Below are 26,220 nucleotides of genomic sequence, written 5' to 3' on the forward strand. Positions count from 1 at the left end.
GTGCATCCGGTGTTCCTTTTGCTCAGAATGTTTTTCCCCAGTGGCTCTTAAAGAGTAGCTTCTTAGCAAGCGCTTCCCTAATCACTTATTCCAGTGGTTCTCCATCGTGTGGCACCAATCCCAAGGAGGTGTTTAGAAAATGTGTGGGGACATCTTTGTTAATCACAGGATTTGGGGGTACTACTGGCATTTAATGGCAGGGTGGGAGGGGATGCCGGGGATGCCAGATGTCTGGCAATATGTCGTAGAGTCCTCCCAATGATGGATTGGCCTGCACACTGCACGACTTGGAGTATCTCACTTGTCATGTAGGGGAAAAACCTGTTTATAATTATGTGTACCAAGAACCCACTCCATAGACCCACAGATACCTAAACACTAAATATTTTTTTGCCTAGTTTTAACATCCATTAAAATTTCTAGGGATGCAATTATCATGTAAATTGATGAAAGATAATCGATTGTTTTGTTTGAGGCATTACCCAGAGTTGTTCCCTGTTTAGGTAAATCATGTCACTAAGGGCAATGCCAGTGGTATTTGAGTCACTTGTAACACTCCTATAATCGTTGGGCATTTGTGGCTATTTGCATTTATGGCGATTCAATATATGAATGCAAACATCTGACTGCCTCATTATGTTCTCAAGCATAGTCATGTTCAATCTTTTACATATTGGAATGCATATTTTGTTATAAAATTATGTCTTCTTATTTTTCCTCTTTATTATAGTTGGGCATATACATATTTATGTAATATCTACATACATAATATGTATGAAGTATACTCTATCAATCTAAGAATTTTATTTTAGAATCATAAATGTTGTTATACTTGTTCTGGATAGAGGATGTTGGGTTTGACAGGTTTGAAAGACACTGAATTAATTCAAAGTAGTTCTCCAGTCTCTTCCCATCACTTACGTTGTTTTATTTTCATCGTAGCAATTATCACTAGCTAATAGCTTCTTGCTAATTAATTGATTGACTTGACTGGTATCTGCCTACCCATTCTAGAATGTAAGCTCTGTGAGAGTATCAATCTTATCTGTCTCATAAAATGTTTTATTCTCAGCACCTAGAACAGTGTCAGGAACAAACTTGCCTCAACCAGTGTTCTCCAAAGGATGGATAGTTGGATGGATGGATGGATGGATGGATGGATGGTTGGATGGATGGATGGAGAGGATGGCAGTATTGTCTGTTTGCTGTTGGATTTGAGTCTCTCTAGTTTAAAAGGTGATGATCAGAAACTGGCAGAAAGGCTAAATGAGATTCTGACACAGGGTAAAAACCGTTTATGGAAGATTTTGGGATATTCTGGATGCAGACAGAGCTGTTTTGGGGCTTAGGTGAGAAGATGTGGCACAGAATTGAGGAAGAGACCATCCCCCCGCCCCTGCACTGCCCACAGTGCTCCTTCGCGCTTGGAGGACTGGGAGCTTTAATGGCTTCCAAAAAATGTTGGCAAGGCTTCTGTGGTTTTAGGAGAAGCCAGTGATGTTGGCAAGTTGAAGCTAGAGCAAGAGGTGATGGAACACCATTAAGGGCCTAGAACTACCATCTGGGTTGTAGGCATGTGAGAGGCTTCCCTTTGGGGATTTCCAGAAATTACTCACGTTGGGGGCAGGTACCTAGGGACTGGGAGGGAATATTTAGAGTCCTGGCCATTTGGGCAGCAAAGTTAACTTTGACCTCTTTTTGAGTTTACGGGCTGATAGCACAAGCAAGGTACAGATTGCATATACATCATGTTTTAAATCATCTAGATCTTTGATCTAATCTGTAAATATAGTTACAGAAGATGCAGTATTGAGTTACGTGATAATTGTGTTCTCTCTTTCTCTTGTCCTTAATTTGGAGCCATCGGGTACAGTTGTGAATGTCAAGGACACCCAGCTGAGGGATCCTGTGGGAGTTGAAATCTAGTCCTTGCTTCACTCACCAAACCCCATGCCCTGGCTCCTTTTGCCTAGAGGAGAAGTGCTTTTTCTTAAGTGATGTGCAAATACTATCTGCTTACCAAGTCTTGGGACTGTGGCCCACCTAAAAGGACATTTTTTTTTTTTTTATTTGCAGGAAATGTTTGCATGAACTAGGGGAATCCCTGCCTTAATTCTTCTGTGTGTTTGCTCCTTTTTACCTTGGGGTCTCTGCAATGATGTCTAATAGCACAGCAAAGGCCAAAGTGGTAACTGTGCCAGCAGCACATGCTAAATGAGGCCTGGTACATTATAGAGCGTCTCAAATGGACTTCAGAGCCAGAGTGCCTGGCTCCAAATCCCAGCTCTGCCATTTACTAGCCATGTGACCTTGGGCAAGTAATTTAATCTTTATGTGCCTTAATTTTCCCAATTGAACATAGGGATGATAATAATAATAATACTCCCCTGTTAGCGTTGTGACTTAAAATGAATGAACATATGTAAAATGTGATGTCTGACCTACAGTAAACCTCACAGAAGGGTTAGCTATTAAGGTCTTCCTTCAGAGTGCCTGTGTGGCTCAGTAGTTAAGCATCTGCCTTCCACTCAGGTCATGATCCTAGGGTCCTGGAATCGAGCCCTGTGTCAGGCTCCCTGCTCCGCGGGAAGCCTGCTTCTCCCTCTCGCACTCCCCCTGCTTCTGTTCCCTCTCTCGCTGTCTCTCGATCTGTCAAATAAATAAATAAATTCTTAAAAAAAAAAAAAAAGAAAAGCCTTCTTCTTCTTTCTTTGAGATACAAAAAAGGGTGCTGCCCATGTGATCCCTATCACAACAGTCGAACTCTGATATCAAGGCTGTCATGCACCATGCCCTTGCCTAGCAGGGCCTCAACTATCAACACAGCTAACACCAGCCCAGCAAGACTCAGCCACAGCTGAGGCTTCTGAGGCCTATGACAAGGGCGCCATCTTTGGCAGGGTCTTTACCTCTGTGACTTCAGTGTTTCCACACTCGGGGTTCTGTGCAAAGAGACCCTGGGGAGATAGGATGATGGTACGAGGAGGGTCAAAGAATAATCTTTTTTTCTTTCTGTAGGCTCCATGCCCAAAGTGGGGCTTGAACTCACATCCTCGAGATCAAGAGTCCCATGCTCTACTAACTGAGCCAACCAGGGCCTCCAAAGAACAATTTTTTTTTTTTTTTAAAGATAGGATTTGGGCGCCTGGGTGGCTCAGTTGGTTAAGCATCTGCCTTCAGCTCAGGTCATGACCCTGGGGTGTTGGGATGGAGCCCCACGTTGAGCTCCCTGCTCAGCAGGGAGTCTGCTTCTCTCTCTCCCTCTGCCCCTCCTCCTTGCTTGTGTTCTGTCTTTGTCTTTCAAATAAATAAATAAAATCTTTAAAAAAAAATAAAAGATGGGGGTTACTGGACTATCCTGTTGGGAATGATTGGGTTGGAAGGGAGAAGATGAAGACACAGAAGAGAAAGAGAATAATGCCTGGGGATAGAGGGTTTGGCATCTAGTCACCCTGGGCCTCAGAGAGGAGAAGAGGTCCCTTGACCCCTCTTATTGTAACAAGAAGGATTTGACAAAGATGAACACAGGTACTGGAAGGCTCAGAGATTCAGTGCTGGGAAGATGAAAGCCCTGTAACAATGCCTGATGTCCAATGGTTTCTATTTTGTCACTGAAGCAAGAGGGTGTTTTCTTGGCTCAGCAGACCTGCATCCATCTCTTAGCAAACTTTCCCTGGAGCAGTGTGGCATGGTGGTCAAACATATAGGCCTTGTAGTCAGGCAGACTGGAATTTGTTTTTTTGTGTCTCAGGGACACGGAATAGAATTCACCCCAATTCTAATGATACACTTTCACTGTTAGTCCAGGCTAGTGCTTCACTGCTACCTCCTCTGTGTGCCCTTGGACAAGTAATTCATTGCTCTAGGTCTTAGTTTCCCCAACTGCACATCTCACCAACTACTAGTTTAACACAGAAGTCCTGGTCAATACTATTTAAAGAAGGGTATTTTCCCATTGCATCACTGAGCAAAACCCAACTGCTATCAAGAGAGACAACTTTGTCATTCCAGGACAGAACAAAAGAACAAAAAGTACAGTAAGAATATAGAAAATCTAGAAAACTTCCCTTCACTTTTCATGTCAAGGCATGCATAGAATAGGCTGTGATGAGCACTGGGTGTTACACTTACCTAATGAATCATTGAACACTACATCAAAAACTAATTATGTACTATACAGTGGCTAACTGAACATGAAAAAAAAAAAGAATAGGATAATTTTGGGCGTGCCTAGGTGGTTAAACGGCCGACTCTTCATTTCGGCTCAGGTTATGATCTCAGGATTGTGAGATCGAACCCTGCATCAGGCTCCATGCTGGGCATGAAGCATGCTTAAGAGTCTCTCTCTCTCCCTCCCCTCTGCCCCTCATCCCCCCTCTAAAAAAAAAGTATGGTTATTTTGTATGAACTCTGGGGTAAAACTGCAGACCTGGGGGCACCTGGGTGGCTCAGTCAGTTAAGTGTCTGCCTTCAGCTCAGGTCATGATCCCAGGGTCCTGGGATCGAGTCCCACATTTGGCTCCCTGCTCTCCTTTTGCTGCTCCCCATGCTCATGCTCTCTCTCTCTCTGTGTCTCTCTCTATCAAATAAATAAATAAATAAAATCTTAAAAAAAAAAAAAGGAAAAAAATAATGGCAGACCTGGCCAGAAGGACCAGTCTAGATGCCAGGCCCCAAACCCTGCCTATCCCAAGAATTGAGGGGGATCAAGAGCTTCATTTTCCTGTAACCCTTTTATGGCACACCTGTTGGGAAGCTCTTACAGGAGAAGAGGTCAGTGAGGGCCAGATAAACTGAGAAGGGTTTCATGGGAGAGGTGAAGATAGAACTTGGCTTTGAAAGGTGGTAGGTTGGAGGGACAGTATTGATGGTAAAAGACATTCCAGCAGAGGAAAAGACATGGAACAGGGCAGAGCAGTGGAACAGAATACTAGATCTGTGGGCTCTGGGGAGACCGAAGGCAGTGACAGATGACGGCAGGGGATCTAGGTTGAAAGGCAGTGGAATTTTTGTGCACTAGACCTAGAATAGAGAAATCCTAGAAATGATCACATTCAGACTCAGGGAAGAAGGAGATGAATATTTTTTAAAAAGTCTATGTATTAGGGAGAACTGAGGAAATAGACACTTCTGTATGATGCTGGTGCAAAATAAATGGTATGACCTCTTTGGGGGAAATGTTGGCAGAATCTACCAAAATTACAAATGCACATATCCTTTGACCCAGAATTCCACTCTGAGGAATTAATTCTACATAAATAGGTATACATCTTATATATCGGTATGTACAAGGTTAGATACTGTATCATTTTTGTAATAGCAAAGGTTGAAAACAAGATTTGGAAACACTGAATATTCACTAACAGGGGCTCATTGAATAAATTATGGTACATCTATACAGTAGAATACTATATAGTTATAAAAACAACAGGCGAGTCCTATGTACTTCATGTTTTCAAAGATACATTAAGTGGAAAAAGCAAGGTACAGGATACAATGTTTAAAGTGCTCATGCAGCTGCAAAAAGCAAGGGAAAGAAGAAGTGTGTGCATGTCTGTGTGTATGTATTTATGTATAAAAGAAAAGATTCATAAAAAATTAACATTGATTGCTTCTGAGTCAGGAAACTGGTTGCTAAAGGACAGGAGTGGGAAGAAAACTTTTTATAGCTTATCTTATTCTTCTTCCAAAAACTTGAACTCATGTGGATTCATGATGTATTTAAAACTAAATAAATCAAAATTGAGAAAATCCCTTAGACTATTTAAAAAACACACACAGCATCCATGATCCTCGATGTTCTAAGTGTGCGGGATACTTCCTAGGAGAAAAAAAATTTTGACCAGTTTACTTCTTTTAAATCAGGCCTTGGTTTATTCTACTTTTATGAGTCTTCTGGATTCCTGTTTTCATATTAAATAGTCCAACAATGGTCACTTGGTTCCACTTTAATTCAAAATCTCTTAATGTCATCTGCACTTAATTCACCATCCAAAACCATTTGATTGTGCTTATTTTGTACATGGATTTAAATGAATCGTATCATTCAAGCTTCAGACTGAAATGTGTATGGACCTCACAGCTATTCACATCATTTAATTCTGTCCTTTTCATGTAAGTGCTCAATAAAGGTCGAACGATAATGCTATCCCCATGTGTATTAACAAATGACCCTCGTGAAACTAACAAGTCTCTTCATTGTTTTCCTCCTTGAAAAAGAAATTGAAAATTGCCAAATGCACATTTTCCCCAGTTCTAAGTCTATGTCTAACCACACCCTGTCTGGACATAAAAATGCAGCCTCATTCGAGTTTGTTATTGGTAAGTACTTCCAGACACCAGTAAGCAACTTCTTCCTGTCCCCTGATCTCTATCCCCCAAAAGGGAAGAAAACATTTCGGTAGAAGGCTCAAGTATTTTTAATCAATAATTGCGTCAATAAAGCAGATGTTCCTGAAGCAATACCCTTGATCAATACCTGGTCTAATCCCTTTGTAACAAAGGAAGAGGAAAGTTTCTCATAAAATAGGATGGTATCTCCATGGGAGGGCCCTGTTTAAATTCCACTATAAAGGAGTGCTAGACACAGCCTGCATTCTTGTTGTAATAAATATTGCTTGAAATATTTAAACTCTCTGGGCCGTGGAATTTTGTGTTAAAAATAGTTGTCCTTGTTGTAGTTGTAGCTGCGTTTTAACAGACTGGTACATCTGCTGTAACTAACTGCACGTTACTGCCCACCCAGACGGCGCGAGTCCAACCTCCTGAAGCAGGGAAGCAGTCTCGACCAGTTCACCAATTAGTACATTGGAAAGAATACCGGAGGTTGATGGGCCAAAGGGATAAGATGGGTCATCTCTCCTTTCTACCAAAGGGCAGACAAAGTTAACCAAAGGGAAGTTTTAAATGGCCCCCAAACACCTTTTTTAAAGTTTACAGAATCGGGTCCCTGGGTGGCTCAGTCGTTAAGAGTCTGCCTTGGGCTCAGGTCATGATCCCAGGGTCCTGGGATCTAGCCCCGCTTCCGCCTCCCTGCTCAGCGGGAAGCCTGCTTCTCCCTCTGACCCTCTCCCCTCTCATGCTGTTTCTCTCTCGCCCGCTCTCTAATAAATAAATAAATAAATAAATAAATAAATAAATAAATAAATAAATAAATAAAATCTTAAAAAAAAAAGTTTACAGAATCCATAGGTCCAAGTAGCACTAAGTAATAGGAAAGCAAATAAAGCATCAGAACAAAGGCAGCAGAAGCTTTTCTGTCTTCTTTGACCATTACCAACCCCAGTGTAGGTTTTCAATGATTTTCTTTTTAAGCTAATAACACTCATTCTTATCTATTTTAACAGGAGTATCCCCGCACATGCCCTTATGGAGCTAGTGTAGCCTATCCAGCATCATGAAGAACTGCTCTGGCATGTGCTGAGGATCTAATATCCCAGTTTCGGTACCAAAGCCTGGTGCTCAACTCCATTCCCCTCCTCCCACCAGGCATCCTGAATAAAATACTTCTTAAACACAGAGGCAGCAAGAGGAACCCTTGAGCTGTTGCTGTCCTGTTCCCATGTAGTTTCTAAATATGTCCTCTAGGTGTCTTCAGTGACCAGTATTCGCAGAGATTTTCTGCATGGGGGCCAGAACAAGTTCTGTAATCGCTTCTTTATAGCATTTGGATTATCAAAAATGAAGTATTTTGGATTCCATGTTTGTCTTTTGTGCAATAAATACTTCTGAACATTGAGAAGACTTTCTGCATTCATCTTAGGTAACATACTGATCTCATATTTCTACCATGTGACTACTCAGGAAATTCTCATGTAAGTGGTTTAAATTAGGTTATTAAAAAAACCCTAAGTGGCTAAAGCAAACAAACTTCTTGGGGTGCAGGGGGGAGGTTAGGAGATAAAATGTGCAATTAGGAAAAATGTGACTCTTGTCTGGATTATGCAAATTAGTTGGCACAAAAGATAGAGTTTGAGTAAACTCCTCAGTGGGCTTAGGTGATCAGGCTGCGAGCTCCAAACTCTTCCTTTGTCATTGTATTTGAGGAGAATTCTAAAAATACGTCAAGTAGGAAGATCGTGTTGTTCTTTAAACCTAAGGGAAAGAGTTTGAGGAGGGGGATGTGATTTGGACTTTGACAGGTAAATGTGGGTAGGGTCTCAGTGTACCTTGAACTAGGGAGTTTCTGTTGCAAGACAGATCTATTGACTCTATTTGCAAGACTCCGTGATGCTTAGCGTAAGATACTGATGACCCAAGAGGCTTGCAACATCTAAAAATGTCACTTTCAAGTAAGTTTCGTTCAAATATTTTTCAAATAAGTTCTTACATTCAAAATAAGAAAGCAAGACAACTAATTTGCAATTATAATTAAAAGATAATGATAAAGCATCCCATGAAATCATTTCCTTTTGTTCCTTTGTCCTGAGAGCTACAGAATATCAAAGCATTTCTTTTTTAAAGCTTTTATTTGGAAATGGTTTCAAACTTAACAAAAAAAGTTTGCAAAAATAGAGAGTTGCAAGGAACACTTTTAGATCTTTTATCCAGATTCACTTATATTTAACATTTACACCATTTGCCTCGTCATTTGTGCCCCTTGATCTCTCCCTCCCTCTTTCTCTATATTTTTTTCTGAACTCTTTAAGGGTAAGTTACAAACAGCATGGCCCTTTGCATCTAAATTCTTCAGTGGGTATTTCCTATGAATGACTACCATACAGTCATTTACTTCCTAAATTTCCATTGATACAAGGCTTCCTTTCCATCTGCTATCCATGTTCTGATTATTATCAGTCATCTAGTGATTTTTTTTATAGTATTTTTCCTCACCAGTGGGTCCAATCTAGGGTTAGGTATCACATGTAGTCATCAAGTCTCTCTAGCCTCCTTTAATCTGGAGCAAATCCCACCACCTTTCCTTGTCTTATGATACTGACATTTTTTTGAAGAATATAGTGGGGCCTCCCCTTTTAAAAATGAATATAACATTTTTCATTTTGTATTTCTCTGGTGTTTGCTTGTGATTAGATTGAGACTGTACATTCTCAACCAGATTATTGCCTAGGTGAGGTGTCCTCTCTGGACATTGCTTCTGGAAGCATACAATGTCCATCTGTCTCTTGTTGGTGATACTAATTTTCATATCCTGGTCAAGATGTTGCCTGATTTTTGCATTATATAATTTACTTTCTCTCTCTCTCTCTCTCTCTCTCTCTCTCTCTCTCTCAACTGATAGGATTATGCAAATATCCTTCATCTCATTCAAAATTTCCTCCAAGATTTAACATTCATTGACAATTCTTTCTTAGTTTGATTTTAACCATAACAGTTGCAAAGTGATAATTTTCTAACTCCAGTACCACCTCTCTATTTAATATTTGGTCCTCTGCATTCTACTGTAAGCTAGAGACCTTGATTTTTATCTGTCTATCATCTATCATTATTTTTCTTATCCTCTGTCATTATAATCACCGTTATCATCTGTGTATTTTTGGAATGACACATGAGTTCTTATTTATTCAATGGTTTAAAATTCATGATTGATGCTGGGACATTGATGCTCAGATTATTCCAGATTTGGCCAGGAGTAGCCCATTCAAGGCAGCCTTGGTGTCCTTGTTCATTGTTTTGAGTACTTTCTAACTTCCTGGCCAGCAAGATATTCCAGGGTCTTTTGCACCTACCCTGTCCCATCTCTGGAATCAGACGTTTCTCTGAGAAGCCCTAGCTCCTCTTCATGGGGAGTTGTATTAGAGACCAAGACCTAGGTATGCTTGTTGCTACTGGGGACCTCTTTGCCTCTTGGCCCTTTTAGTGTATAGAGCTAAGAAATATATACATTTATATATGCGTATGTATACACATATACATGTTTATAATATATGTATGCACACAGATATGCACATAAAAATACATATTTTAGAAATCACAGTTTATACCAGTACCTCCAATTCCAGCACAGTTCTATAGGATTCTTTTTGGCTTTCTCCTGTCTCATATTTGTATGTCCCTTCTTCTACAATGAGAATATGACTCTCAATATCAACCCATTTACTCATTTTCAAAGTATTTTGTTTTTTCTTTTTTTTTTTAAAGAATTTATTTATTTATTTAACAGAGAGAGAGAGTGAGGAACAGAAGCAGGGGGAGCAGCAGGCAGAGGGAGAGGGAGAAGCAGGCTCCCTGCTGAGCAGGGAGCCCGATGCTGGGCTCGATCCCAGGACCGTAAGATCATGACCTGAGCCAAAGGCAGACGCTTAACCAACTGAGCCACCCAGGTGCCCCAAAGCATTTTCTTTTCAACCTTTCATATATGGCTTCACACACAGAAGACCATTACTTTTGGAAAGTTTGTTATGTATACTATAAAGAATAATGCAAAGACAAATTTCTAACCATTGAACAAAACGGTAAAAAATGGAAAACTCTGAAAATTTTTTTCTTTCAACATGAAGGACTTTGTAAATCTGTAGTACCAGTTCTCATATAATTTCTTAACTTGGAAGTGGGTTGAGTGGGACAAACCCTTTGAGTTATACAGAAAGGCAGAGTAGCCAGCCGCCCTGTACTATATAGGATCGGGTGGGTTTTAAGTTTCTCGTCTCACGTGACTCAGTGTTCTCCAGTATGTTTTCTTTTATGATGTGGGGCAGGAAGAAGACAAGAGGAGACTGAGGCAGGAAGTAAGCCAGCAGCCGTGGTGAGAGGACTGGTACTTGGAAGTACCACTTACAAGAATGGAGCTCACTGGTTCTGGTCTCTGCAAATCAGTTTTAGAACTGTACCCAGACAGGCCTGCATGTCAGTCTAGCTGGCTTTTGGGGATTGGGTCATAGAAGAATTTCTTCAAAAGAAAAGACTGTATGTATCATTGCTGAAAGTGACTTCCTCTTTGAATTTTTAAAATGAGGGCGCCTGGGTGCCTCGGTCAGGTCAGTTAAGCCTCTGCCTTCGGCTCAGGTCATGATCCCAGAGTCCTGGGATTGGGTCCCGCGTCGGGCTCCCTGCTCAGTGGCCCCAGTACCCTTTCAGCCCTTAAGATTCTGTTATCCTATGAATGAAGAGGTAACTATATCAATTAATGAGTTAGTTTTGCAATTATCTAATTAAGGTGCAGACATTCCTGGAGTGATATTCCCTTCCCAGGGAATTCTCCTCCAGACTCTCATCTATAACTGCTCAAGTCTTTGGACCTTCCTGTTCTTATAACCCTTCTGATTCTCTAGCTACTCTCCATGACTTACCTCGCTGCAAAAAAGCTTTCTTCCAGAATGCAGCACCTGCCAATGACTTCTTCCTCACTTCCTGGCAGGATGTAGACCAAAACCCCAGACAAACCACAATTTGTTTTATTTAATTGTATCACTAGTCTTCACTGTTTCTCCTTTCCTCCTCCCCTCCCTCCTGCATAGATAACCCAGATCTCTAGAGCATACTTGGCTTCCACCAAAATGCACTTATTACTCCTTGTGCAGTTGAAAGAGAAGGAGAATGGCATTTCCTATTTTGTTTTACTGTGATAAGAAGTAACCATTTCTGAAACAGGAGCCTACACAGGTGAAGCTACATTTTCCCATCGGTCATAACATTTGGGTAATCCGGTAGAGATATTGTTGACTGACACAGACATCAATTACTTGAAAGACAGCATTTTACGTAGCATGGGTTGATAAACTATTCTGTACTCTGTAGTCTGTGAAGTATTATTTGCATTATACTTTAAAGATAAGTTAGAGAGCAATACCTATATAAAAATCATATTATAGCAGCTTTTCCTTACTGTTTACTCGTTCTCCAACAAAGCCTTTCATGGTTGCTCCAATTTCTCATTCCTTCCCTTAGTTCTCTGGTTCTTGAGATCTATCATAGTTTTAAGTATATATAGTCCTATTTTGTTTGACATAAATTCCTCAAAATGGTATTTATAGTCTTCGTTTATTTTGTATTGCTTCATCGAATCCATTTATTGGTGGGATTTTACATGGTTTCATACTTTGTCCAAATGAGAATATTTTGGTTCTGTGTCCTGAGCACAGCTGTAGTCGACAATAACGTAGAGCTTACGAAAGGGGAACGCACGTTCTGCTCAAGTGAGTTCTTGCTCAGTCAAGTTTTCTTATAATAGATATTTAGTCACTGCACTTATGTATTGATTCTGTACTTACTATTGGAAAATTGGCTTTTTATCTCATTTCACAGAAAACCAAGCAAGGCAAGTTTAAGTGATTAAATGCTAGGGCACGGGAGGGAAAAGTCACAGATTTCCTGTGGCTACTATTGAAAACATTCTGAAATTGTGCCTGACGTATTGGAGGTTTGTTTGTTTCCTTCTTAAAAAAGAGCTTGGATGTGAATGGACCCAATAGTGGAAGAGGCTCCCGCCACACCAGCATTTCCAGCATGGAATTTGTGAGTGGGTGGGAAATGCTTACTTGCTATTTACCTGCCTTGCGCTGCCTTTGACACACATGATGAGCCAGCGTCATTTGACTGTCACCTCCTTAGGAGGCAGGATTCTTCAGCCCACACTCTGCTCGGCACTGACTTCTTCTCTGTGCATGCTTTGTGTCTGTATTTTTTTGCCCAGACTGTGCATTTTGAGTGAAGCACCAACCCAAGACAGGCTCCTCAGCTTTGTCATTGTAGGGAGACCGACAGAGCCTCCCACACAGCGACACCCTCAAAGGGAGGCAGGGATGCCAATTCCTTTGAAGAAGCATTTCTTAAACAAAAGGGATTCCCCTATGGGCTGGTGCGCCTGACAATTGGTTCTTTCCCACCACATTGGGCAGAACTCACAGATGGGTGGCGGCCTATTTGTACTTATTAGGACATATGTTGCCAAATAAATAAATAAACAAGTAAATGTTTTAGACCTCTAGGCTCTGGCTTTAACTCATTAAGGGTTTAAGTTCTAAAGATGCAATTACGGGTTTATAAACGAGCTCGATGTGTTTTAGAAATAAAACAGGTGGGTACCCAACACAACAGCTCTGGCTAGAGCATGGGCCAATATTCGTTAATTCAGATATACCACAAGTCAAAGTGCATTCTCCGAAACACAATAGAGCCGTCTGGCCAAAGCCAGAAATACCAGTTGGGGCGCCTGGATGCATCCCTTCCACATACTGAGTATCTCTGGTAAGTCTCTGCAAATCTGTGCTGCTGGAGAAGCCCACCACGGAAGTCTTCTGCAAAGAATGGACCCGAACTACCAGATCAGTATCAAACTAAACTTCTTCTCTGTAGGCCTCCTGGGGAGGGAAGAGCCCGTGGGCAGCCCAGAACTCTAGATGAGACTGCTCTGGTCCTACAACAGTCCTATAATCTGATCTATAACCCTAAGTCCAAGTGGGAACTCAGTCAGTCGTTGAGGGGGTGCGCTGCTAAGGGAGAGCCATGGTTCTCTGGGCGTTCCTCTGTGTGTCAGCCCACATTCTGCTGGCTCCCCTCCCCTGATGGAAGCTTCATTGAATGCACTGAGACAATAGGAAGGAGGCCCAACCCTTGCCCACAACAGCTCCCACCTGCCACGCAAGGTGCTCGATGAGAGTCCCTCGGGGCCTGGCTGGAAGTTGGCGCTGCCCCGGCAGGCCCAGACACTAGCAGCTTGGGAGAAGTTGTATTCATTCCGGGGGCTTTCCATTAGTTGTCTAAACTGGTTCAGCTCTCCAACTCCATCCTACTTCTCTATTTGTTTTTTTCCCTCCCTTTGGGGCACATATTCTTCATCTTGACGGCCAACTCACCTGCAGATTCACAATGTCCTTGCTTACGTAGCTCCCTCCACAATAGCTTTAGATTCCCAAGAAGCTTACCCAGTTAGTAGGGTACTTTTTCCCATTCTCAGAAAATGCCTTCGGAAACATTTCTCTAGTTACTACTGTGTCCCTTGCCTTTTTTTTTTTTTTTTTTTTCTTCTTCTTCCTGATGGACTCTTCTAGTCCATAGATGCTTTTTACAAGTGATGGCAGATATGCAGTGGACATGTCATTCAAGTTGTGTGGGACACCTTTACCTCCTTTCCCACATCCCACCCTGGGGGCCCAGGGAATTGGACCTGTCTTCCAAGCTGTGGTGGAAGATGAGAGGAAATCAACACTCTATTCCCATGATTCTGTTCCTCTTTCTCCATTTTGGGCCTGGTTGCTGATTTAGGTCCATAGAGAAGATAATTTGTGGAATTGTTTTTGGTAGACCAGAGGAAAGGAGACGGAGCCAAGACTCAGCCTGTGGTTACGTGACAATCCACTGGCTGAGTGAGGCGGCAACATGCCCAAGGGTGGTGAGGAAACTGTAACTCCTTCTATGGAGATAAGACCCAGAATGCATGGTGAATTCCCCTGGGTCAAACTAAAGGCAGAAGGATGGGGAGAACTGTGTGAAAAGGAAGATGGCGCCTTTGTCTAAATATAGTATAGCACAGAGGCAGTGATACTAACATTAAAACAGACCTTGGTGTTCTGATCAGGGCGACCTACTCATGTATTTCAGTTTGTGCTAAACACCTAAACACATGGGAGGCTGGATCAGTCTGCTTATCTCTGCATTTTTACACTGGCTTTCACCAGAGAACCCAGGTGCTCAGACTGCACCCAGCTGGATGACTTGCCCCCTCCCAAAAATCTGGCAGGGACCCAGGCTAAACATGACAGTAATGTTTGAGCAAGAGAGGCTCCACCCCTGCCCAGGTCCTGCCTTTACACCTCCTTCCCCTCCCAGCTGAAAGCAGCTAGTCCCCTCAAGGGATCAAGTGAACAATTGGGTCAGCTTCTGATAATGAGATCTTGGGCTCCAATAAGAAAAGAAGGAAATTGAGATTAGCGTTTAAACACAATCCGTAGCCCTGTCTGGTGGCCTCTGCATGTTCATTGAACTGCTCACTGACGCTGGAAGGAAAATCCTGGGCAGGGATGACACGACTACCTGGCACAGTGATGTGGGGAAACACAGATGAGGGTGTTCTTTTTATCACACTGTCCAAAGGATGGCGGGGAGCAGGAATGGCTGGCCACCTGGCGTAACTGGCACTAACCCTGTTTGGAGGGTTCCCACCAGGACACAATCTGGCAGCGTTTCCTCAGCGTCATGATTTTTGTCATCCTGGTGCACAAGCTGCCCTGTTGTTTACTTACTAGTTTCTAAAAACTTCTACCTACTTTCGAAACATAAATATTCTCCTTTAGCTTTGCCCTAAGCAACGATACCCATGAAATCACTGGTTTGATATTTTCTAATGTACTTTTGAGTAAAAATGTAACTGCCAAAATAAGAGATAAAATAAATAAAAAGTATAAAAGTAAAATAGAAAGTACTGATTCATGAAGCACCTAAAATTATTTGGAGTACCATATTTTAGGAAAACACACAAGATACGTTGGCTTCAGAGGACGGGATATACTAGGTCAAGAATGTTGTCCCGTGTCAATGTGAGGAGATGGAAATTGAGTTGATTCCATATTTTTTCTTAAGATTTTATCTCTTTATTTATTTGAGAGGGAGGGGGATGGATAGGGGCAAAGGGAGAGGGAGAGAGAGAATCTCAAGCAGACTCATACTGAGCCGGGAGCCCAACGCAGGGCTCGATTTTACAACCCTGAGATCGACCTGAGCTGGACTCAAGAGTCAGACCCTTAATTGACTGGGCCACCCGGGTGCCCCAATTCCATATTATTCTAACATGAGCTTCAAGATTCCATTCTTCTGGTGTAGAAGGAGGAAGAGGAAGAAGAAGTAGAAGTAGAGAAGGTGGAGGTAGAAGAGGAGAGAGAGAGAAAGGAAAGGGGAAGTACACATTTGGCTCTTAGGCTAGGTAGTTGCAAAACATGGATTTCACTTGGTGAGGCTAAGGTAAGAAAACATTTTCATAATCATAAAGACCAATACTCGTTGCTTGTGGCACTAACCCTGACCAATCTTATCCCAAGTCGGCAGCAGTGTATAGGCGGGCTAGGCCAGGCAATCCTAAGGCGACCCAAGTCTTCAAAGTCTTGGTGGCTCAACGCGCACTAGTTTACTTCTCCCTCACACAAAGCCTGCTGTAGGTTACCTGGGTTCTCTGAGGCATCTTCCTTCCAAGGGTGAGTCAGAGATCCAATTCTGTGGCTTCGCTACCTCAGTACGTGGTTGCCAGAGTTACCACAGGAGAGGAGCAGCCCCTGGAGAGTCACACAGGGCTGGTTCACTGCCCAAGCCCCAACATAACCTGTGTAGCTCACATGGCCCTGCATAACAATGAGAGGGGCTGGGACGAGCTTTTTCCTCTGAGAGTCCAAGAAGGTGAGGAGAACAGGATACAGATGAGCACTGGAAATCTCTACCACGAGTAAGAAGAATACAGCTTTTAGAACCTGACTGTCTGTCTTACCGCTCACAGTTATGTGTTTCTTCATACAGAACGCCAGCACAAGGATGGCCACATTGTGGCTTTGCTGTGAGGTTAGGTGAGATATCACCTAGAAAGTGCCCAGGTTTGTCCAACTACTACCTAGTTAATCTGGACAAAAAAAGTGTGGTGTGATAGAAATAGCAAGATTGCTTCTGGAAGTTGGATGCCAAGCTAGGACTTAATTCCAAGTCCCAGGGTGAGGCTTCTGGTGTTAGACAAAGTGCCTGCCCCCCCCCAGCAAATAATAGTTCTCTTTGCCTCCCCTCCTTGACAAGACAGACGGAGCCAGTGTTAGGTTCTAAGTTCCATTTACAATGTTTTTAAAACATTGTGGTAGAAAATATGTAACATTAAATTTACCGTCTTCCCCCATTTTCAAGTGTAGAGTTCAATAGCCTTAAGGATAGTCATATTGTTGTGTAACAGATCTCAGGAACTTTCTCATCACGCAAAACTGAAGCGCGACCCATGAAACATGAAACGACAAGTCCCCACCTCCCCCTCGCACCGGCCCCTGGAAACCACCAGTCCACTTTCCATTCCTATCATTTTGTCTGCTTTTAGAAACCTCATGGGAGGGGAACAATGACAACAATTTTTAGTTAAAAACCATGATTAGAAAACAACAAATCCCCATGGATAACAAATGTGCCCCTCCTCCACTACAAATATAATTCTTGAGACTGAGAAAGGGAATTACAGGATCTGTGACACTGGGAGACTTGATGGATCTAATGTCTCCTCTGGTGACTATAAAGCAATTAACAAAACACAACTGTGGAAGTTGAGATCCTTATATTTCCTCATAAAATTCACTTCTTGTGCTTAATCTGTTACTCTCAGTAGTGAAGTTTGAGAGTCATCAATATGACAGGACAGCAATATTGCCTCATCAGTCATGATTTACTTAATGTTTTCTGAATTTAGTAATATTTGATTAAAATTTAATGTGAACATATCATATCATGCCATATATATTATTGCATCCATTAATCAGGTAACTATAGTAATGAAATGCCGGAAGGTTGGATGAAAAAGGAGCTAAAGTCTTGATATATGTTTGACATAATTCTGTGAGTGATTAACCAAAAAAGAAAAAAGTCAGTCATACAAAACTTCATTAATATATATTACTTTTACAATCATCTATGTATCATCAGATATTTTTAACCTTTGTTAAGCTGAATTTTTAATTTACTTAAAGACACTGAATATTAATAACCATGAAAGATATACATTGTTCCATTGAATCACAAGTTGACAGAATGATTCATCGTTTACTCTAATTTTTTTTGTATAATGATGTGTGTTAAAACATTATTTAAGTTGTTCAATCAGTTTGTCATGGGGGAAATAGCACATAGTCAGCATATGGCTGTGCAAAATACTAATTTAAATATCATATTGTATTTCTGTCATCTTCAACTTCCATGTCATCGACCATAGCAGGTGATCAGTGTGACGATGCATAATTTATGTTTGACACAGGCTGGTTTTTGTGTACAAAATTTCTCTTTTCCTTATTAAAACACTGAAATTAGTCATAACTTGTTTCCTTTAATGCTGCCATTTTAATAAACTAATAAATGACCAATTGCTATGTAAACATCTATCTGCCCTGTTCATCAAAATAGTTAAGGAGGGGTTTGCATTTAAAGAAGTAATGAATAGAATAGAAAATTATTTGCAAGATAGTTTTACTTTGATTTAATGGAGGAATGTTGATTATTTGGACACAGTTTTCCTCTTAGTTGTTCTCTTTTTAAAATTGTGTCAAGTTGCACTTTGTTCACTCATTCGTTCATCACATTTTCTTTTTTATTGAACAATTCTCTTGACAGGCATTGTGCTAGGCTCTGGGATACAACCTAAACTGATATGGTCCCTGGTTCCGGGTAGCTCACAATCTAGTGATGAGCAGAAGCTGACACAAATGCAAGCAGGGATGAGCTCCAAAATGGAGTCTTCACAAAGTGCAGTGGGACACAAAGAAGTTGGAGGGAACCTGGTGGAATCTGGAGAGCTGCCTTTTGTGGATACTTGGGATGTAAATGAAGGGTTTCCCAGACACACAAATGGAGTGCGACTGTGGGAGAGGGGCGAGGCTGGGCAGATTCTAGAAAGAATGAACAGCCTGTGCGAAGGCTCAGAGGCATAAGAAAGCGTTTTCAGGAAGAAGAAAAATTCACAAACCTGTCTCGATCTAGTATATATAGTATATATAGTAATGTATACCCTGGTGTGATAGAGATGTCAAGATTACCTCAGGGTGCTGCATGCAGAGTGATGCCTTCTTTCCAAGGCCTAAAGAATTGTAGCTCAAAAAATACTACCCAGAAAATTACCATTAATTTTCCCCTGAAGTGTTCAAACAGAGTAATTATAGATGGAATCAGGGAGCCTAGGACTATGATATACGTCGCAGCTAAATTCTACCTTAGTAGGGAACCCATCCTAAGAAAGTAGATGTGAAGAAGGACTTTAAAGAAAAGGGACAACTAGACTCCAGGGGTGTTGGAACTGGAATCATTTCTAGGATAGGATTGATTCAGAATTAGGAGGTAATGGAGTTAGGAAAGAAAGAAAGTGATATCCGGAAGGAAAGATCAAACCTGCCTGTCGTATGTATCCGAAATGCTTGACCCTGTCCTTGGGAGTGGGAAGTGGCTCCCAGTTGGAGATGAATGCTTTTCATGGTTGGATGAGTCTGGTCCATGGTGAGGTCAAACATCATTTTCAGTGACTTGTTGCAACATTCATGATTAATGTTGATTTATTACTCGATCATTGTGTTATGTAAATAGGCGGCAGTTTTTTTGTGTGTCTTGGTGTGATGCTGGTTTAATTGAGTTTGGGAATGGGGGGAGGAGGTGGGAGGTTCCAGGGTTAATACTGTTAGCTTCTTCCTCAGTAGCAAACTCTTCTCATGATGGATGAAACAGCCAAACTGTTAATGGAATTCCATATGGAAAAGAGAGGTTTTATTATGGCAATCTTATGACAGTAACAAAGAAAGATCTATAAACTAAAGAAAGTTAGTTATAAATGTTACCATGAATCAAAAATTGCAACAAAGCATATGCTAATTTGCTGACTCCTTAGCCAAACTAAAATTTTATTATTTTATTCAGTAGTGAGCTTACTTAAACACAGACATACATGGATACACGGACACACACACACACACACACACACACACACACACGCACACATGTGTGCTGGGTGCAGAGACAATTTAAACAAGAAGCAAACTTACATATTTTCCAAAATGATTGAAGTGGAAATGAAATGAAAATGGAAAAGCCCATATTTATTATAAGATTTCTATAATGAAAATGGAACTGTTTTATAATCAGGAAAAATTAATTAAATCCAGATTGAACCAGTACTTTATTTAAGTATCTAGTTCATTATCTGGAAGCTTCTACTGGGAATTTGAAACTCAAAGTGGAAACAACTTTCATATCCCTGAAGGAAACTTTCACTTCTAGGATTTACTTGGTCCCAAGAACTACAAGTGATGAGAAAAAGAATCTCTACCCTAAGGTCTGGAGATTCTGAATCGACACCTGAGTTTCTGATGACCAAGGAATCTTCCCTATCAATCTGCCTTGGCCTGTGGAGCTGCTGATCCAGAGTGTGGGAGGTGAGTAGGACAAAGCCTCTTCAATTGTGATCAGATAGCTGTTCACAGAAAGGTCTTCCCAGAGTTTGCTGTATAGAAAGCACAGCCCACACATCATCATTATTCATTCTTCCAGCTTAAGAGGCTTGTTTTTCACAGATGTGCCCTTCCTGTTTGGCATTTGTAACTGTGGACTGCTGTTCAGTTGAGGAAAATGCGTCATCTAAATATGAACTGAGATTTCGAGCTGATTCATGAACACCTTTTGTTGAGTGAGACATAAAAAGGAGTATCGTTGCCCAGAGTGAGGTATGCAGCCTGGCAAAATTTTACTATGGTATGCCACCCCAGGCAGAAGGGAGGAGAGGGCAGCTGGTGTAGGCAAGGGAACCCCTCTTTCAGAAAAAGTAAAATATGAGTGATAAGAAATTCCCTAGAGAAAATAAATGGACAAAATGCTTTAGCTTCCATTTTGCTTGTGTACACGCTCTATATTTCTCTGGAAGCTTTTCCCACAGAGATAGTGGCATTATTTTTTAAACCAACTCCCCGATTCAGTCTTTGAAGCAAATTAACCTTCCTCCTACGCTTTGATTCAGACATTTGTTTTAGGGAATGTTTTATCTACTGAGGCAGTAGAGAGCTACTGACTCACTCAAACTGACAGGAGGGGATCTTGTAATTACAAGGGATATATTCATTCATTTAGCATTTATTGAGCACCTATTGTTAGCTAGGCAGTGTGTGCAATAAATGTTTGTGGAATTGATTTCTTGCCACTTCCGTGACACTTCAAACTTCCTGTGTCAGTTGATGAAATATGACCCAAACAAATTTGGTCTGGGGGTTCCGAGTCCAGGACTTTGTGACCATTGGAAATCATGGAGATAGTAACTACACCTCGAGGAATATAATATTTCTATCAGGCTGAACATTTGCTCAAAGTTGGTCTGCAAGCTATTATCAGAGAAAATGAGATCATTCTAATAAAGGACACATATAGTTTCTCTCTTATGTCTTTTACTGTTTCCACAGTGAATCATCATCTAAGTTCACATTTGCATTTCACCAACTGGGAGGAAACAAACACTGCCCTCTTATTTCTAACCAATGTTTTATAGCAATGGTCTAATTTGGTCAAAATTCTGGGTCTGATTCCTAGCTGTATCTCAACTCTGTGACCTTGGACAAGTCACTCCTTCGAATCTCAGTTTCCTTAACTAAAAAAAGAAGAGAGATTAATATACATGGAATGAGATGATGTTTATAAAAATCATTTATTACCTTGATCCCAAAACCAGACAAAGACCCCATCAAAAAGGAGAATTACAGACCAATATCCTTGATGAACATGGATGCAAAAATTCTCACTAAAATACTAGCCAATAGGATCCAACAGTACATTAAAAGGATTATTCACCACGACCAAGTGGGATTTATCCCTGGGCTGCAAGGTTGGTTCAACATCCGCAAATCAATCAACGTGATACAATACATTAACAAAAGAAAGAACAAGAATCCTATGATCCTCTCAATAGATGCAGAAAAAGCATTTGACAAAGTACAGCATCCTTTCTTGATCAAAACTCTTCAGAGTGTAGGGATAGAGGATACATACCTCAATATCATAAAAGCCATCTATGAAAAACCTACAGCGAGTATCATTCTCAATGGGGAAAAGCTGAGAGCTTTTCCCCTAAGGTCAGGAACGCAGCAGGGCTGTCCACTAGCACCACTGCTATTCAACATAGTATTAGAAGTCCTAGCCACAGCAATCAGACAACAAAAAGAAATCAAAGGCATCCAAATCGGCAAAGAAGAAGTCAAACTCTCACTCTTTGCAGATGAAAGGAGACTGTATGTGGAAAACCCAAAAGACTCCACCCCAAAACTGCTAGAACTCATACAGGAATTCAGTAAAGTGGCAGGATATAAAATCAATGCACAGAAATCAGTGGCATTCCTATACACCAACAACAAGACAGAAGAGAGACAAATTAAGGAGTTGATCCCATTTACAATTGCACCCAAAACCATAAGATACCTAGGAATAAATCTAACCAAAGAGGCAAAGGATCTGTACTCAGAAAACTATAAAAGACTCATGAAAGAAATTGAAGAAGACACAAAGAAATGGAAAAACGTCCCATGCTCATGGATTGGAAGAACAAACATTGTGAAGATGTCAATGCTACCTAGAGCAATCTACACATTCAAGGCAATCCCCATCAAAATACCACCCACTTTTTTCAAAGAAATGGAACAAATAATCCTAAAATTTGTATGGAACCAGAAGAGACCCCGAATAGCCAGTGGAATATTGAAAAAGAAAAGCAAAGCTGGCAGCATCACAATTCCAGACTTCCAGCTCTATTACAAAGCTGTCATCATCAAGACAGTATGTACTGGCACAAAAACAGACACATAGATCAATGGAACAGAATAGAGAGCCCAGAAATGGACCCTCAACTCTATGGTCAACTCATCTTTGACAAAGCAGGAAAGAATGTCCAATGGAAAAAAGACAGTCTCTTCAACAAATGGTGTTGGGAAAATCGGACAACCACATGCAGAAGAATGAAACTGGACCATTTCCTTACACCACACACAAAAATAGACTCCAAATGGTTGAAAGACCTAAACGTGAGACAGGAGTCCATCAAAATCCTAAAGGGGAACCACAGGCAGCAACCTCAGCCGCAGCAACTTCTTCCTAGAAACATCGCCAAAGGCAAGGGAAGCAAGGGCAAAAATGAACTATTGGGATTTCATCAAGATAAAAAGCTTTTGCACAGCAAAAGAAATAGTCTACAAAACCAAAAGACAACCGACAGAATGGGAGAAAATATTTGCAAATGATATATCAGGTAAAGGGCTAGTATCCAAAATCTATAAAGAACTTATCAAACTCAACACCCAAAGAACAAATAATCCAATCAAGAAATGGGCAGAAGACATGAACAGACATTTTTCCAAGAAGACATCCAAATGGCCAAGAGACACATGAAAAAGTGCTCAACATCGCTCGGCATCAGGGAAATCCAAATCAAAACCTCAATGACATACCACCTCACACCAGTCAGAATGGCTAAAATTAACAAGTCAGGAAACGACAGATGTTGGCGGGGGTGCGGAGAAAGGGGAACCCTCCTACACTGTTGGTGGGAATGGAAGCTGGTGCACCCACTCTGGAAAACAGTATGGAGGTTCCTCAAACAGTTGAAAATAGAGCTACCATATGACCCAGCAATTGCACTACTGGGTATTTACCCCAAAGATACAAATGTAGGGATCCGAAGGGGTACGTGCACCTCGATGTTTATAGCAGCAATGTCCACAATAGCCAAACTGTGGAAAGCGCCAAGATGTCCATCGACAGATGAATGGATAAAGAAGAGGTGGTATATATACACAATGGAATATTATGCAGCCATCAAAGGGAAGGAGATCTTGCCATTTGCAACGACGTGGATGGAACTGGAGGGTGTTATGCTGAGTGAAATAAGTCAATCAGAGAAAGACATGTATCATATGACCTCACTGATATGAGGAATTCTTAATCTCAGGAAACAAACGGAGTGTTGCTGGAGTGGTGGGGGGTGGGAGGGATGGGGTGGCTAGGTGATAGACATTGGGGAGGGTATGTGCTATGGTGAGCACTGTGAATTGTGCAAGACTGTTGAATCACAGATCTGTACTTCTGAAAGAAATAATGCAATATATATTAAGAAAAAAAAAAGAAGAAGAAGATAGCAGGAGGGGAGGAATGAAGGGGAATAAGTCGGAGGGGGAGACGAACCATGAAAGACGATGGACTCTGAAAGACAAACTGAGGGTTCTAGAGGGGAGGGGGATGGGGGGATGGGTTAGCCTGGTGATGGGTATTAAAGAGGGCACATTCTGCGTGGAGCACTGGGTGTTATACACAAACAATGAATCATGGAACACTACATCAAAAACTAATGATGTAATGTATGGTGATTAACGTAACAATAAAAAAATAAAAAAATCATTTAAAACCTGTGGAGCCCTATGCAAATGCACGGTACAGTAAATTTAAAAAGGTTAGCTTAAAATCAATTAAGTCAAAGGCAGGGGACAACTTTTGGTTAGGGAAAATTTCCTTTTTTGTATTGAACCCCTTAATCCCTTCCCACTTAATTAGAATCTCCTGGATGGTAAATTCTGAGATGAAATTAATTACTGGTTAATGTCTGAAATTCCACCTCAAAATGTGGTTGTCTCTGTTCAAATGCAAGTATACTTGAGCTGGCTATTAGTCATTTACACCTTAGTATAACTGAGAAGAGATTAAGAAGTTTATTTTAAGGGTGTCTGGGTGGCTCAGTCAGTTTGGTGGCTGGCTTTTGATTTAAGCTCAGGTCATGATCTCACAGTCCTGGGATTGAGCCCCGAGTCGGGCTCTGTGCTCAGTGGGGAGTCTGCTTGAGGATTCTCTCTCTCCTTTTCCCTCTGCTCCTCCCCCTGTTCATGCACTCTTTCTAAAATAAATGGATATATCTTTTTTTCCCTTAAAGAAGCTTATTTCAAGAAGGGACATAGGTTGAACACCCCAAATGGGAAGCGGAAGAGTTGGAAAAGATATCCACATTCCCTTAAACTGTAATTCTGAAATCCTCAAACCACAGGATTTTTTTGTAACTCATTTAGCAACAAAACCTGCCCTGAATGGATATGAGACTGACTAGATTCCTTATTGTTCCCACTTAGTATGATTGGATGTTCACATGCTTTGCTGCAGAATATAAGTGGGTTTGACTGTAGGGTGTTTTTCCCAGGCTCTGCTGAGGATGTAATGTAGCATATAGCATATGCAGAAAATAGAAAAAAGTTTCAATTCCAAAAAACACCGGGCCCCAGTGATTTCACTGAACCTATGCAAATATTTTGTACTGCCCAGATTACTTCCATATTATTGTCTAACCCAACTGAGTCCTTTTAAAAGCTTGCCTATTAGCAAGAGAAATAAGCCAAACTGTACATAAAATTAATGTCCCCATGGAGTTATAAAGAACATAGTATTAGCTTTCAACATGCCCCATTTTACCTAGTAGCCTCTATTTACTTCTTTTAGGGGGTTGAGGAGGAAGGGGTGAGGGGCAGAGGGAGTAGGGAAGAAAGAATCTCAATTAGACTCCCTGCTGTGTGGGGAGCCCTACTTGGGGCTTGATCGCAAGACCCTGAGATCATGACCTGAGCGGAAATCAAGAGTTGGACGCTTAACCAACTGAGCCACCCAGGCACCCCATCATCTAGTTACTTATACTGGCCTTTTTATTGTACATCCTCAGTCTTTTGGCTTCTCTATTGTCTGTGTGTTTCAATTCACAGTTTTTTGTTTTTTGTTTTTACCTTCTAGACTTTGGTTTATCTCTGGACTCTGTTTTCCCTGTGTCGTTGGCCTGCCTGGATTGACAGCTTCATAATGACAATATCACTGGTGGGATCATGGGACTCTAATTCTGATGTAGAGAACTAGGCAGTGACCCTCACTGGGAGCCTGGCCCTGAAGCTAATCCCCAAACATCACTAATCAGTATTAAGGGCACCAAAGTAAGTGTTTAGTGCCTTATGGCCTTGCTTCTCAATGCGTGGTTCCTGGACCAGTATTAGCGTCACCTGGGAGTTTGTGAGGAATGCAGAGTCTCAGGCCCCACCCCAGATCTTCTAAACCAGAACTGCATTTCAATAAGATCTCAGGCTATGTTCACTCACATTAAAGTCTGAGAAACCCTGCTCTCGACTAATGTCCCCACTATGCCTAGCCTGATCGCAAGCTGCTTGCTGTAGAAGTTAATTTCCATTAAGAAATTTCTAAATATTTGAAACAATAAAATACATTTCTACATTAATTTATTTTTATGAGAAGAAGAAGCCTCTGTCTTTTTCTCAGGATCATTAGGCAAGTAAGACTTCTAAGAAAATTCTTCTTTTCTTTTAAAAGTTGTATTTTTAGTGTCAACTACTCTTTTGTAAACTTTTGAACAGTAGAATTCTACCTCTCATGACATCACACTTGTAGGTTTTGATGAAGATCAATGATTAGTTTTTACTTTTTAATACCCAATTCACCAAAACCTTCATGTATATATAACATTCTACCTGTTCTTAAAAAGGTTTTAAGAAGGCATATACTCATCCCTCCCTTTCCTCTGCTTTGTAATTACAGTTTGCTCAGAGGTCC

The 26,220-nt window shown here is 41.1% G+C and overlaps 1 long non-coding RNA gene across 2 annotated transcripts in view; it reads left to right on the forward strand.

Annotated features, from left to right (window-relative positions):
• LOC141371353 (uncharacterized) overlaps window positions 1–26,220 on the forward strand; it is a 63,509-nt gene that overhangs the window by 23,350 nt on the left and 13,939 nt on the right. The window contains exon 3 of one of the 2 annotated variants that reach the window (XR_012376252.1): window positions 19,882–20,030. The exons of the other annotated variant lie outside the window; for it this stretch is intronic. This is a non-coding gene — a long non-coding RNA (uncharacterized lncRNA). Of the gene's footprint in view, window positions 1–19,881; window positions 20,031–26,220 lie in introns of those variants that run through there. 2 annotated transcript variants of the gene reach the window in all.

Source organism: Callorhinus ursinus, unplaced genomic scaffold (genome assembly GCF_003265705.2).
Source record: "Callorhinus ursinus isolate GAN/ISIS: 27379988/994484 unplaced genomic scaffold, GSC_fseal_2.0 scaffold69, whole genome shotgun sequence".
Taxonomy (NCBI): domain Eukaryota; kingdom Metazoa; phylum Chordata; class Mammalia; order Carnivora; family Otariidae; genus Callorhinus; species Callorhinus ursinus.